Raw genomic sequence first — 15,379 nt, 5'->3', positions numbered from 1 at the left:
ACACGTCAAGATGACTGATGCCATTGAATTGAAAAGCTTTTTTGGCCTGCTCTATCCAAGAGGCTTGTTGGGACAAAATAAATATTGCTATAATCCTCTCTTCATGGAAGGGTTTGGTCACCCAATATTTGGAGCCGTCATGTCTGTAAAACGATTTGGTTTCTTACATGCCAACATAACTTTTAACAACATTGATACCAGACACCAGAGATGGGTACAAGATCGACATTGATACCAGACACCAGAGATGGGTGCACGATCAACATTAATACCAGACACCAGAGATGGGTACACGATCGGTTTGCAGCAATCAGGGAGCTTTTTGAACAGTTCAGTAATTGTTGTTGCTCAGTCTTGGAGCCAGGTGACTTCTTGACCACTGATGAAACGTTGTATGGGTGCAGAACACAAATATGGTTCAGACTACAATAACAGCAAACCCGTACTCTACGGCCTCCAATATAAATCTATTAATGCTGTTAGATATCCATTTACCTTTAGGACAGTTGTATATTCAGGTAAACCTGGAGAGCCAGGACCACACTACATACGCGGTACAGTCCCAACAGTGAAAGCTCTGGTAAGTCAGTTACAAGCCTCAGTCGACCTTAGAGGTAGGATTATTAGCCTGGATAGATTGTACACCAGTATAGAGTTACTGGAGTGGCTTCAAACACAAGGTATCTCAGCTTTAGGTACTACAGATTCTACTAGGAAAGGCATACCACCAGAGATAAAGACAGTCACAGAAAGGGAAGATAGGTCATACCAAATTTACTGGAAGAAACACGGGGAGGAAATGACACTGAATCCTATGTAACACCCACCAAAAGCAAAGGTAAGAAAAATGTGTTACTTCTGAGCACAGATTCCCCTATATTAGGCATTACCAAGGATGATGATTTTGAAAAAAAAAAAAAAAACTATTTAAATTGTATGATTTCACTAAAGGAGGCACTGACATTATGGATCAGAGAATAAGTTTTCATAAAGTACACACTAAAGCTAGAAGATGGACAGTGAATGCCCTTGGCTACATTGTCGACACTGCCAGAGTAAATTCACAGACAATTTATTCGTTATATAATAATCAGGACCCAAGAAAAACTGCTTCAATCTCCTATGGCTGGCAGTTAGTGAAGGCATTGTGTAATCCGAAAATTGAAAGAAGAAAAGGTCAGGCTTGTGGTCTGACCAGGAATACAATAGCCAAGATGAATCTGATGCTCGGACAGGGAGATGTAGAGGAGGCCGTCCCAGAAGTAACACATGAGAATAGGTCAGGCAAGCGGCACAAGTGTCATTCATGCCTGGAGGCTCTTTATGGTCCAGGATACACTCAGAATCGCCCTAAAGTAAAATCGTCCACGAAACAATGTCAAGTATGTCACAAGCACACCTGTGATCAGCATTGAAATAAAGTATGTATGAAATGCTAAAGTAACATCCCCAATCAGTGAAAGTCTTGTTTTGGAAATTAAGAATGAATATGCATGTCTGCGAATATGTATAGATTATGACTGAGTTTACGTTATATACGGATTGTATTTTTGTTTAAAAATTTCCTTATATGATAGATGTAAATAGAGATACGGAAGGTGAGGATCTTGCAGCATAAGAATCCTCCAGCTTACTTATATTAGTTGTAAGTGTAGAGTAAAAAGGATGTTCGAGTGCGTAGGATCAAATACCGCCGGAAAATACATAGATTAGGAGCATAGGCATGGATAGCCCCGAGTTAACGGTTACTACTCTTTCGACCTGTGACGGGCTGTGGGTCACTGAGGGCCCTGTTAGTTAATTGGCACCCGTCGGGATCTTTTTAACTTACCAGGGGTCGATGCTGCAGGGGGTGGATCAGCTGAAATGAAGCATGGTCTCGCAGTGGAGAGAAGGAGCTGGGGCCTGATTGACTGCTGTCTCCCTTGAAAGCGCCAGGCAAGGCTCTGGACCTAACCCCTCATATCCACACTGTGCCTGTGCATTAACCAGGGAACAGCTTGTTCTTCGGTTAATAGAGATATAGGGTTTAACCAGGAAGCTACAGGCTGCTCTAAGCGATTCAGTAATCCAAAGACTGGCACGTTTCCTGGTCAACAGTCTATCTATCTATCTATAGCCCGACGCCCTAATCCCGCAAAGGGTGGCCACAGACAAAACGCCTCCAAGTCACTGTCACCCACCATTTGACTACCCACCCCCCAACTCACCCCCCCTCCCTCATATACCTCTCAACTCCATCCCTCCACCTCATCCTCGGTCTACCCCTCCCTCTCCCTCCCTCCACCTCACCTACATACACCCTCTTAGTCAGTCTTTCATTCTCCATTCTCTCCACATGTCCAAACCACCTCAGTGTATTTCTCCTAATCTTCTCAACCACATCCACATCTACCCCACAACGTTCCTTCACTTCTTCATTCGTCAACCTGTCCCTCCACGTCACTCCACATGCTCCTCTCAAGTAACTCATTTCCACTGCTCTCATCTTGACTTGTTCCCCTCTTGCAAGGTCCACGCCTCGCTTCCATACGTCAGGGTAGGGATCACAATGCCATCATGCAGTGACTTCTTAACTTCCATACTCACCTCCCTATTTCTCATCACTGCTTTCAGCGTACCAACAACCTTCCTTCCCTGCTGTACCCTTTCACGTACTTCTACTCGTAAGAATTTAATGGTGACCCCACATGTACGGAGCTTTGCCTGGCAGCTGCATTTTCTCGTGGTGACTACTAACAAAGGATCAAGGGACTGACTTCTGGAGAGACTGACTGGCTGACCGTCAAAGGTCTCAGTGATAGGCTAGTGATTGACCAATGGGAAATTACTAATAAACTGACATCAGAAGGACAGTCTACTGACTAATTTGTCGGTATTTTGGTATTGACTGACCCACTGAATAACTATTGATTTATACTGTATATTGATGATGTTTTGGGTATAACTATTCATAATTGAATATTTGTTATTGCATTGCTCTGAATACTCCTTGGGGAGTAGCATGAGCAGATAGAGCTACCGTGCCCTTTGAATAATTGGTTATAACTAAATATTTCTCTGTGCCCTTCAATTTTAATTTGCAGTACTCAGATTTAGAAATACCTATATAATATATTGGTGACAACAGATTCAGCCTTCTCAAGGACCTCCTTCAGCTGTAAGGAGTGAGAAGCAGGTAGACCTTTATTATACAACAGAGGAGCAGGCAGAATAGGAGGTAGGTAAGGCACAAGGCTGTTGATGTGGAATTTTGCAATTATTATGCAATATGTATGCCTTTTCAAGCATTTATCTCCCGTACATCTACCGCCTTCTGCCTTATCTACCTCCTGTTCTCCCCGGCCCTTTCTCACTCGCCATCCATTTGTATGATAAAGGTCACCAGTTTCTCACTCCTTAGTTACACGTGAAGTGGGTCCATGAGAAGGTCGAGTCTGTTTTGTTCTCACGAATAGATTATATTTCACATACCAACACAATCCTCACAAACCACCACAGACCTCACACACGAGCACAATCCTCACACACCACCACAGTCCTCACACACCACCACAGTCCTCACACACCACCACAGTCCTCACTCACCAACACAGTCCTCACTCACCAACACAGTCCTCACTCACCAACACAGTCCTCACTCACCAACGCAATCGTCACACACCACCACAGTCCTCACACACCAACACAGTCCTCACACCACACGTGTAAAATTAATTAATAAGAATAATCTTTTACTTCTATAAATTCATTATTATATAGTGGTAATGACATTTGAAAAATAAATAACTACTTTCTAAAGGGAGGAGGTTGGGGAAAGTGGTTGGTGGGATACATGGCGAGTTGGGTCCTCGTCCCGTATCCTGGTTACACACTTTTTTTGAGTGTGGCTGAAACTCGCTTAGCTAAATATTATATTCAGTCATTAGAAAGAAATATATGGTAGTATTATCATCATCATCATTATGTACTTTCCATTTTTAGTCCGCAGCAGGACTGAACTCTTCACTTAGGGAGGTTTTAGTCAGGAAGCCCTAACCCACGGCCCTGCACAGTTGTTGACTTTATACACGGGTTTTATTCGCTCCTGTGTAGAGCACAGCTGTCATGTGTGGGGAGGCTCCCCACACACTTCTTCTCAACAGGATGGAGTCGGAAACTTTTCGTCTCATTGACTTTCCTCTTACTGGCTCCCTTCAACCTCTGTCTCCGCTGCACTGTTGCATGATTGTCTCTTTTCTATCGCCACGTCAATGGTCACTGCTCCTCTGAACTGTCTGCTTGCATCCCTCCACCACCACGGCAGGCACGCAGCACCCGTCTTAGCAACAAACTCAGCCCTTTTCTGTCCAACTCTCTAATGCAAGAGTTAACCGTTGCTCCAGTCATTCATGTATGCAACATGTAAACTCTGGAATTGTCTCCATCTCTGTTTTTCTTACTGCCTACGGTCTCCAGTCTTTCATACACAGTGTGTCCAGGCATCTCGAAATGAACTGATCTTGAATTTGGCTCTGCTGTCGTTTTTTTCTTGGAGGGAGCAATTTGTAGGTCCTGCCCTTTGGTTCCTTCCTTCTTGCATAAAAAAAAAAATGCATGTATAACCAGAAATTATTTACACGCTTACATTATTAGATTTCCTTGACTAACAGCTATCCATCAACTAGTCTACCTAGTAGTAAATCCACTGAAAGTGGGTTTAGGAGTTATGATGGTGAGGAAGAAAGGGAGAGTATTAGTGGTGGCGAATGAGTTAGAGAGATGGTGGTGAGAAAAAGAGCGGTGGTAGTGAGACAGGGAGAGTAGGGTAGAAGGGAATATAGTGGTGAGTGTGAGGGTGATGGAGGGAGGGAAGGTGGTGGTGAGGAAGATGGGAGGTGGTGAGTGTGAGGGAGGAAGGGTGGTGATGTTGATGATGAGGAAGATGTGTAAGCTATCAACTTCCATGTTATGGACGGTGTGTGTGTGTGAGAGACAACAGTAAACGGTTTATTGATACTGCAGCCCTCAGACTGAAAATATAGCCTACAGCTTTGATATATGGCAATCATGATAAGCGTTGGTGAATGGTAAAATATATGGTCATTTGATATTTACATTAATTTTAAATTTGATAATAGTTAAACGTGTGTGTGTGTGTGTGTATATGTGTGTGTGTTTCAGTGCGCGCGGGTGCGGTACGATATGTTTGGCGGCGCTTGCCTTGCAACGGCGCCGACGTCTCCGAATGCGTTCCTTTCACTTCGTCAAACCAATAATATTACTCAAGATTCTTTTCACGATACTAGGGTCGTAAGTGTGGGAAATCGCCAAGGGTTGCACCGAATAGGGTTAAGATGATGATGTTGATGATGATAATAATGATGATGATGATGATGATGATTATGATTATGATTATTATTATTATTATTATTAATATACTAATACTAATACTAATACTAATACTAATAATTATTATTATTATTACTGTTGTCATTGTTGTTACTGTTGTTCATGTTTTTGTTGTTATTGTTATTGTTATTGTTCTTATTGTTGTTGCTGCTGCGATGAAGATGATGATTTTGTCACTACTAATGAAAAAAAAATAAATAAACTCAAATTTTTCCCCGCTAATTGTTCCAGTTCCAACACTATCATTCCCAACCCCTTCACTCTATTTATTGGGAACTGTGAAGGGCATCCATCAGAGGAAAATGTATGTACTACTTCATGACTGGTTTATTGCATCAGTTTATTACCTTCCATCCCTCTCTCTCTCTCTCTCTCTCTCTCTCTCTCACACACACACACACACACACACACTTCCTCTCCTTATTTCACGAGGGAACTTTATACAATGCCAGGCCTTCTATACCCGTACAATATTACTCTCATTATACTGAGGGAGAATGAAAACAAAAATCTTTATTTAGATATACAAGGTAATTCTTTTTACTTTCTCATTCTACAATTTTTTCCACATTCTCTCTTCTGTTTCCGAATTTCACTTCGGAATTTTGTGTAAAACTAGGAGAGGTGTGCATATCTATCTATTTATCTATCTATTTCCTGACCTTCCTGTCTATTTGTCTAACTATCTCTCCATCCAACTGTCTACCTATCTGTCTATCTATCTATCCATCTGTCTATCTATTGTATTCATCTATCTATCTACATATATATATATATAGTTCGGATAATATGAGACTAAAAGATTTTTTGCTTCTGACAGACTTTTACCAATATGATCAGTCTTCTACAGTACACATCCCATTTGTCGTGTGTTGCAGGGACGGTTCATTCAGTGTTACCGTTGTCAACCCCCCATCATCTAATATACTATAGCCCTGGCCGGGCGAGCATGTGTATGTGAAGCACAACCATTTTGGAAAAATAGTTTTGAAGAAACTTGGCAGAATGGTTGGAATTGGATCTCAGAGGGGTCAGTTTCATTTTTTTATGCTAATTGATATTTTCTGAAGGGGTCCTTTGAATCCTAATAATTGTCCCCATTGGCATGACACTATGCGCACGCGGAAGTGGCCGCAGGGCATATCCGTGGAGCTTTGCTCGTCTTGAAAAGAGAGAGAGAGAGAGAGAGAGGGATGTACATAAACAGTCCCATATCTATTACTTCACTGATGCTACAAACTGAAGATTTTATTCAGTAGAAAATAGTGGTAGCTGTGATGCTGGTGGTGGTTAGCTGTGATGATGATGGTGAGGGTAGCTGTTATGGTGGTAATGGCAGCAATAGTTGTGATTTTCATGGTGGTGGTGGTGGTTGTTGTTGTGATGGTGATGCTGGTGGTTGTGGTGGTGCTTGTTGTTGTGATGGTGATGCTGGTGGTGGTGGTGATGTGATGGTGATAATGATTATGGTAGCAACTGTGATGGTGGTAGCTGTGATGATTGTGGTGGTAGTTGTAATGATGGTGGTAGTGGTGGCAGATGTTCAGAAACCGTTCTCATTGGGCAAGCATCTAGAAATCAATAAATTAATCAATGATCGACAGTATGCATGTTGACAAGAACGTTCAACTGTAGACATTCTTTGCCTTCTTACCCATCAGATTAACAAAACAATAAACCAACACGGTGAAACACACACAATAGCACTAGAGATATCAAAAGGATTTGACAGAGTATGGCACCGGGCCTTATTGTCTAAGATGTCACACTATTGCCTTGCATCATTGGTTCCTCTAATTTCTTCTTACCTTCATAATAGAAAAATATGGGTCATGGTAGATGGTACTTATTCTTAGTTTCATTCCATCACTCTTATGCTGATGACTCGACCCTTCATAGTTCATTCACATTTAGTACCTCCTTTACACAATCTGATATTATAAATTCCCAAATAAACACAACTATTTCTCTGAACCAGGACCTTTCTAAAATTAACCAATGGGGACAAACAAATCTGGTCTCATTTAACGCTCAGTAAACTAAATACATTAATTTCTCCAACAGAAAGAATCCCTCAGACTCTCACATAATTTTAAATGATGTCAATATTCCCATATCCACTACAATTGATATCCTAGGTGTTACTCTAAACTTCAACCTAAGTTGGACAGCTTATGTTAAATCCCTTGCTAAAAATGCTTCCAATAAATTGGGACTTACTTACAGCGTTCGTGAGTTCTTCACTGACGAGCAGATGGCCACAATATACAAAAGTCATGTGCGTTCTCAGATCGAATACTGTTCACCACTGTGGAGTGGATGTGGAGCGGTTGCATTGAGGCAGTTGGACAAAATTCAAAATAAAGCCATTAGATTAATCTATAATCCTGCCATCACGCAAGACCTTCCTCCATTATCAGTACGTAGAGATGTTGCTTCTTTAGCATTATTTTATAGATATTTTTACCGTAAGTGTTCAGACGAACTGGGTTCAACTGTTCCTCCCCATCACATTTTCTCCCGAAATACTCGGGCAGTTGGGAGCACCCATGAATTCACACTCTCTCCTCCGCAATGCAGAACTTCTGCTTATCAAAATTCATTTATCCCCAGAACTACTACTCTCTGGAATTCGCTTCCTGGGAGTTGTTTCCCACAAACATTTGATCCACTTCAGTTCAAGTCCAGTTGTTATGGGTATTTTATGAATGGAGGATGCCTTTAGGCACATGGGCTTATTTTTTTTTCCCTTTGTTTTTCCTTCCTCCATTCTTTATCTATTAAACAAAAAAATGTGGTTCAGAGATGGATCTAATTTGGACTAGTGCTGAGCCGTCCGACTGGGCCGTGAGACTCTTGTTATTTAATGTCCACAAACTCTCAGTCGTGTCAGTGTCTGTATCTTAAGTCCAGCTCCTGCCTTGTTGATCAGTAATTTCGCAAAAAAAACAAAATATCTGCCCTGGTTTCCCACACCGGCAGACTGAGCCGTTCCCACAACACATGAGAATTGTGATGCGTTATTAATGGACTACCCTGTGTTGTTTGATACTCTGTGCTCTGTCTGTCTGTCTCTCTCTCTCTCTCTCTCTCTCTCTCTCTCTCTCTCTCTCTCTCTCACACACACACACACACACACACACACACACGCTTATATTCGTATGTTTAAGGGTTGTATTGTAAGTGATGTAGACTTCTTGACACCTCTTCCTTTGCGATTTTTCCTGTACATTAAACTTCAATATCTTCTTGTATTTTGTTGATGCAAACTATGTTAATGTTAACACGACATAACATAAAGGAGAATGGCAGGGTGTAAAATAAAAAGGAATAAAGAAAAAATATAAATAAAACCACCACTACCACTGCTACTACTACTACTACTATTACTACTAATACTAATAATAATAATAAGAAGAAGAAGAACAAGAATAAGAACGAGAATAAGAATTATAATATGAGATTTGCAGATTTAAACAGGGGATATAACCTTGCAAGAGGTAGCAAAATCTATAAAGGAGTTGAAGAATTTTAAGGCCCCAGAAGAGGATGTAATACTTCCTGAAATGCTTAAGGTGGAAAATGACGAGTTGATGAATGCGCTTTTAAAACTTTTTAATGTGGCTTGGGATAATGGTGGAATTCCAGAAGTGGAAAAATGAAGTGATTATAAAAATACCAAAAAAGGGAGATTTAAGTGTGTGTGGAAATTGGAGGGGGATAACTTTGACATCTGTAGTTGCAAAAGTCTTTTCCAAAATCTTGTTGAACAGAATAGAGCCAGTAATTGATAAAATTTTAAGAGAAGAACAAGCTGGATTTGGAAAGGGTCGAGGTTGTAATGATCAGATTTTTATTGTAAGGCATCTAATTCAACAAGCTAATGAGATGAAAATGCCACTTAATGTGTTTTGTGGATTTTGAAAAGGCGTTTGATAGTGTTTCACGTGGAGCTATGTTGAAAATTATGAGATTCTATGGTATATCAGAAAAGTTTGTAAATATTATTAGAAGCCTGCATGAAGGTACTTTTTGTTAGGTAATGGTGGGTGGTTCTTTGAGTGATCCATTTCAAGTTAGGTCAGGAGTGATTCAAGGAGGAGTTCTTTCGCCATTGCTGTTTGCTTTGGTCATGGATTATGTTATGAGAAAGGTTTTAAGGAGAACAGGTGCAGGAATTAACTGGGAAGAAAATAAGAAGCTGATGGATTTGGAATATGCTGATGATATTGTACTGACTTGCGGAAGTATTTACGAGATGCAGAGGGTGCTTGATTGTCTGGTGGAGGAAGGAGGAAAAGTGGGATTGGTAATAAATTGTGGAAAGACTGAAATTATTAATATGAACGTGGAGAACCAAATCGATTGTGTAATTGAGAATAATGTGTTGAAGAATGTAGAAAACTTTAAATATCTGGGAACGATTGTATCATCTAATGGATCATTAAACAATAAAATTGAGGAGAGGATTAGATAGGCTTGGCGAGCTGTTGGAATGTTGAAATCTGTTTGGAATAATAATATGCTTTTGGTACATACTAAAGTGAAAATTTACAAGTCAATGGTTAGACCAATTTTAATTTATTGGCATGAGTCATGGTACAGTACAATTGCAACAGATCAGAAAGTATTAGGATTTGAGAATAAAATACTGAGAAGGATTCTTGGGGTAAAGTGGCAAGACAGAGTTACAAATGAAAGAGTAAGGGATATTACGAGAGTGGAACCAGTTAATGAATATGTGAGACTTTCTTGCTGGAAGTGGCTGGGGCACATATACAGAAACGAAGGCAGTTAAAAATTATACAGGATGTGCCAGAGTGGATTGCTAGAGGAAGAAGAGCTAGAGGTAGGCCGAGGGAAACCTGGTTGAGGACAATGAAAAGAGAAGCAGGAGAGGAATGTTGGTGGGACCTGAAGGAGATGGCAAGAGACAAATATTGGTGGAGAGAGTTCATGGAGGCCCTGTGCATCCCGTGGGGTGCCACAGGAAATGATTGATTGATTGATAATAATATTGATAATGATATCGCAGAGATACAACAAACCCTCCTCTACCCTTACTACATAACAAAACTATATATCACTAAAGAAAGAGCAAGTCCTAATATTCTACCAAATATCTCATCAGTCGTTACAGTCTTTGCACAGCCTGCATCCAACATAACGGCAAGCAGTTAGCAAAACTGTAGATATCCAAACCCTTAATCTGTTCACTATGAGGTTGAGAAATTATCGTTAAATACAAGTGCTTGTGGGCCGTCGCACTTGCTCCTGCGGTGGACTCTCGCATTTGTCACTTGGATTTTTTGCAGCTAACCGATTGATCGTGTTATTTGCAGCTTTGGGAATGGATCCCAAGTTGTCCGAAGGCAAGTCCGAATTACACACACAGACACACGGCTACTGCTACAGTTTATTTTATTTCTACCTCTGGGCAAAAAAATTTACGGAGATCCTATGCCGGGCTTCGGGAGCAGCGTTTTTTGGTCAAAATGTGATCGCTCATTATATATAGTAAAAGTTTCTCAATCGTGATGGGACCAAGTTTTTCACATCAGCGATTTTTTCGTGATTTTTGTGCCAATTTTGGTGCGATTTGAATGTGTAGTTTCGGCTGCCCAAAACACACACACACACACACACACACACACACACACACACACACACACACACACACGGCTAGTGCTATAGTATATTATAGATTGGGGATTTACCTACCCTATTGAGATTAGTAGTAGTCGTAGTCGTAGTAGTAGTAAAAGTAGTAGTAGTAGTTGTTGTGAACTGTATTAAGAAAGGTGGTTTAGAACTTCACAGTATAATTCCTCAATGGATGGAGTTGATCTGTAAAAAAAAAAAAAAAAAAGAAATAATAATAATGGCAGTAGTAGTAGTAGTAGTAGTAGTAGTAGTAGTGGTAGTAGTAGTACCAGTAGTAGTGGCAGTATTAGCAGTAGTAGCAGTAGTAGTAGTAGTAGTTGTAGTAGTGGTAGTAGTAGTAGTAGTAGTAGTAGTAATAGTATTGTTGTTTTTCTTGCCCCAGGGTTATCAACGCTTGGACTCAGTGAACTACAGGCTTTAGCTCCCTCCTCTTGCAGTCCACCATCCTCCTGTAAGTGGATACGGAGGACTGTTTGGGATATCTCTATAACCGGGCAGGAGAGAAGCACGGTTATATCAGTGCCACCACGTGAAGGCGTCTCTCTAAACCACTCTTCTTTACAATATATGGCTTAAGCACACAGACCTCACTTCTTTTCCTTATTTCATTCCATTTCTTATCTATTTTAACCATAATCTTGCAACTTCCAGGTTTGCTAACTCAGACGAGCCTTTTTGTTCTGGATGAGTTAGAGGATCGTACTCTCCTCTGTTAAAGAAGCTTCCAAACACCTCTTCCTCAGCGATATATTTTTGGATATGGGTCGTTGATATCCTTTTGTAAGTTACTTATGCAGAGTATGGCTACATTGGAAGGATTTATATAATACAGAAGAGGACAATAAGGTCTAGTAAACAAATAAATCACTTAGGAAAGGATGTCAGGGAGCTTCCTCAACCGACGAGAATACGGGCCCAAGTCTATTTTCGTCTGTTCAGTAAGCTCCCTAACGTTTCTACCTTAACCATGTATTCTTGGCTATAACTGGCTGATATCGTTTTGTACGGTATTTAAGCAGAGTATGGTGATATTGGAACGATATATTACTACACAAAGGAGGGGAGTAAGGTATAATATAGATAATAAATCGCTTAGAAAAAGGTGTTAGGTAGCCTCAGCCCACGGAATGCGGGCCACTGTCTTAAATAACCTCTTAGCAGATATTTGACTGTCTTAGGCAAAATCGAGTGGTAGGAACAAGGACAAAGACAGAGCGTCATAGTGAAGAAGGTTTTATGGTGAGAAATGAGAATATATATAAATGGTATTGAACTGGAGGAGTTGACTAGTTCACTCCCATGATTTTTTTCCTTCCTTATTCGAATCGGTGTTGGCAGAATTTGGAGGGATTTTATTTATTTCCTTTTCGAAGTGGATAAGTTAGATACAGCCATCATTAACCCCTCCAGTAGTGGAGATGTATTTTATAATGGTTAAGGTCATCTGTACGCAGAAGAAAAAAAAAGAAAGAAAAATAAATCATTGTACTGAAAAAGTAACTGGAACTGACTATAACCTTTTAACTAATATTTCCATCTCCCTATCATGAAAATTGAGCTAGCGGAGACTATGGTGCTAGACTATGGTGCTAGTCACGAAAAAATGACTGTGGAAAGAACGCAGGGTCGCAATATTGTCTTATTCTGCTTTTCGTTTACGGGAAATATGTTTGCACAAGGATTAAAATCTTTGCCAAGTTAAAGTGAGTGAAGTATACAAAAGTGACTTTGAAATTAAATACCATCCCCGTAAGATACCAAAATATATTTGGAATAAGTTATCACGCGGATGGGGTTAAGGAAGAATGTTACCCTTTCACTAGGAAAAATCTCTTCTCAGAGAGAGGGAGAGAGAGAGCATGACGTTGCCAAGAATCAGACTTTTATAAGTGAGGAAAAGACTGTAGCATATAAGGTTAGAGCGCGACCCTTACCCATACACTCATATTCACTCTCTATATTTTATGCTTTGATTTTTGTTCTTTGAAATGCTGTAGGCTATATGTGGTAGGCGAAAGAACTGACCATCCATTCACTCGATGCAATGAATCCTTAACTTGACTCTACACTGACTGACAAACCAAATTATTTTTTGTAATCCATGAAGGCATTTACAACGTTGGGTGGTAATAAAATAACCAAATAACGCCTGACGGCCAAGTTGGATGAGGTTCTCCAATTGGATGAGGCTCGTAAAGGTTTACATCAAAGGAATGGCCGGGGTTTATTGCTTATATAATGCCACTCAGGGAAGAGCGAGGCTGGCCACCTTCTTCATCAATATCGATACCAAGTAGCTTTGTATCGGGCACCTGTACCCTTACAAGAACAAAAAAGGAATGGATTATAAATAGATTTACAAATTCAAGCAAACAGAGAGACGGATAGATAGATAAATAGAGAGATAGGTAGATAGATAGAGATGGATAGGTAGGTATATAATGATAAGTAGTAGTAGTAGTAGTTGATCCCTAGGCAGTCTGGCAGAACAGCCCCGAGTCCCTTAGGAAGGCCATGGCCGAGACCGGGCTTTCCCACAGAGCTTTCAAGGAGTGTATGTTGTGTTGTTGGCGTAGGTGATTGTGTGCAATGCAGTCTTCCATAATGTGCTTAATAGTATGGGGTGCTGTTTTGCATCCTGGACAGGCATCAGCGACGGAGTCATCCAGCCTCTTCTGGTAGCTTAAGAGGGCTGGATGGTGCCCACATCTCAGCCTGGCCAGGTGGACCTTGTCCTCACGAGGAAGATAGGATTCAGAAGATTGGATGTCAGGAGGCCGTGCATGCAGCTGTGTGTTGTCTCTAAGTGGTTGAATGGAGCGATGTGTGATCTGAGTGTGGATATGCTTCTGGAAGCTGGTCTGAAGTGGGCGAGGGGGGAGAGATGGCAGTATCTGTGTATGGTATCGTGTGTTGGGTGTTGTTTTGATGTTCCTTGGTGTGGGTGGATGTGCTGCCATGTACTGTAGTGGATTTTGTGGGTTTGTGGAGGCTGCAGCAAGAAACTGGGTGCCTCTCATGTCTAGGTGATCCTTGACTTTGAGGACTTTGGTTTCTTGATGTAGGTGGTCTGTGGGTGTAGTAGCTGTGCAGCCTGTGATTGTTTTTAGGGCCTTGTTCTGTATGGTCTGTAGAGTGTTGTAGTGTGTTTTGGTGAGGTTAGAAGCCCAGGCAGGGCTTGCATAATTCATCACTGAACGTATGTATTGTTTGTATACTGTGGTGGTGGTTTCTTTGTTGTGTCCGAATGTTGTATGGGTAAGTGACCTCAAGGCATTGAGTCTTGGTGTTATTTTATTTTTAATGTTTGTGATGTGTTGTTTAAATGACATTGATGTATTGTATGTTACACCAAGGATTTTGTGTGTGTGTGTGTGTGTGTGTGTGTGTGTGTGTGTGTGTGTGTGTGGTAGGGGAGTGTTCTTTATGGTGAGGTGTGGGATGTGACTGTGTTCTGCTGTCCAGTTTGTGAGAAGAGTCACTGTAGATTTGGCTGGGGCTATTTTGAGCCTGTTTGTGGTGAACCATTCGTGTAGTGTGTTGAGGTAAGGTTGAATGATGTGTGCAGCTGTGTTTGCTTTTTGGTGCGTACATGTAAGCGTTATATTATCTGTATAGGAAGCTATGTGTATCTGTGGTGTGTGGGGTGTGGGTACGTCGTGCATGTATAGGTTAAAGAGTGTAGGGGACAAAACACATCCTTGGGGGACGCCGTTTGTGAAGTTTCTGATGTTAGAAGACTGACCGGCAAATGTAACGTGTGCACATCTGCCTGCTAAGTAGTTTGCCAGCCATCATTTTGTGTTATTGTGCATGTTTGTGTTGAGTATTTTGTTTGTGAGGCTGTGGCGGGGGATGGCATCAAAAGCTTTGCTAATGTCTTGTGTGATAAAGATTGTTCTGTGTGGTGGCCTAGCTGAATTCATGCCATCGAAAACTCTCTGTGTAAGGTCTGTAAGAAGGGTGTTTGTGGAGTGTAATGGCCCAAAGCCATGTTGTGACTGGGCTAGGGGAATGTGAGGTGTGACTAGTTGTAGTACCAGTCGTTCAGTGACTTTGGAGAGGGTGCAGAGGAGTGTGATGGGGCAATGTGAGGAGGGTAATGTGGGGTCTTTGTTGGGTTTAGGGATAGTGATGATATTGCCATGCTTCCAGATATTGGGTATTATGTTGTGTGAGTAGCTGTAGTTTGATATGTTGGTGAGTGCTTGTATGCCTTGTGGTCCTAGGTGTTTAAGATGAATGTTGCTTATGTTGTCTGGTCCACAGGCAGATGAGTGCTTGAGGTTGTTAATGATGTGCTTCGTCTGGTTGTAAGTGAAAG

The sequence above is a fragment of the Coenobita brevimanus genome, chromosome 28, assembly GCF_032717465.1.
Source record: "Coenobita brevimanus isolate Jiangsu-jjx chromosome 28, ASM3271746v2, whole genome shotgun sequence".
Taxonomy (NCBI): Eukaryota; Metazoa; Arthropoda; class Malacostraca; order Decapoda; family Coenobitidae; genus Coenobita; species Coenobita brevimanus.
This window is presented reverse-complemented; position numbering follows the sequence as displayed.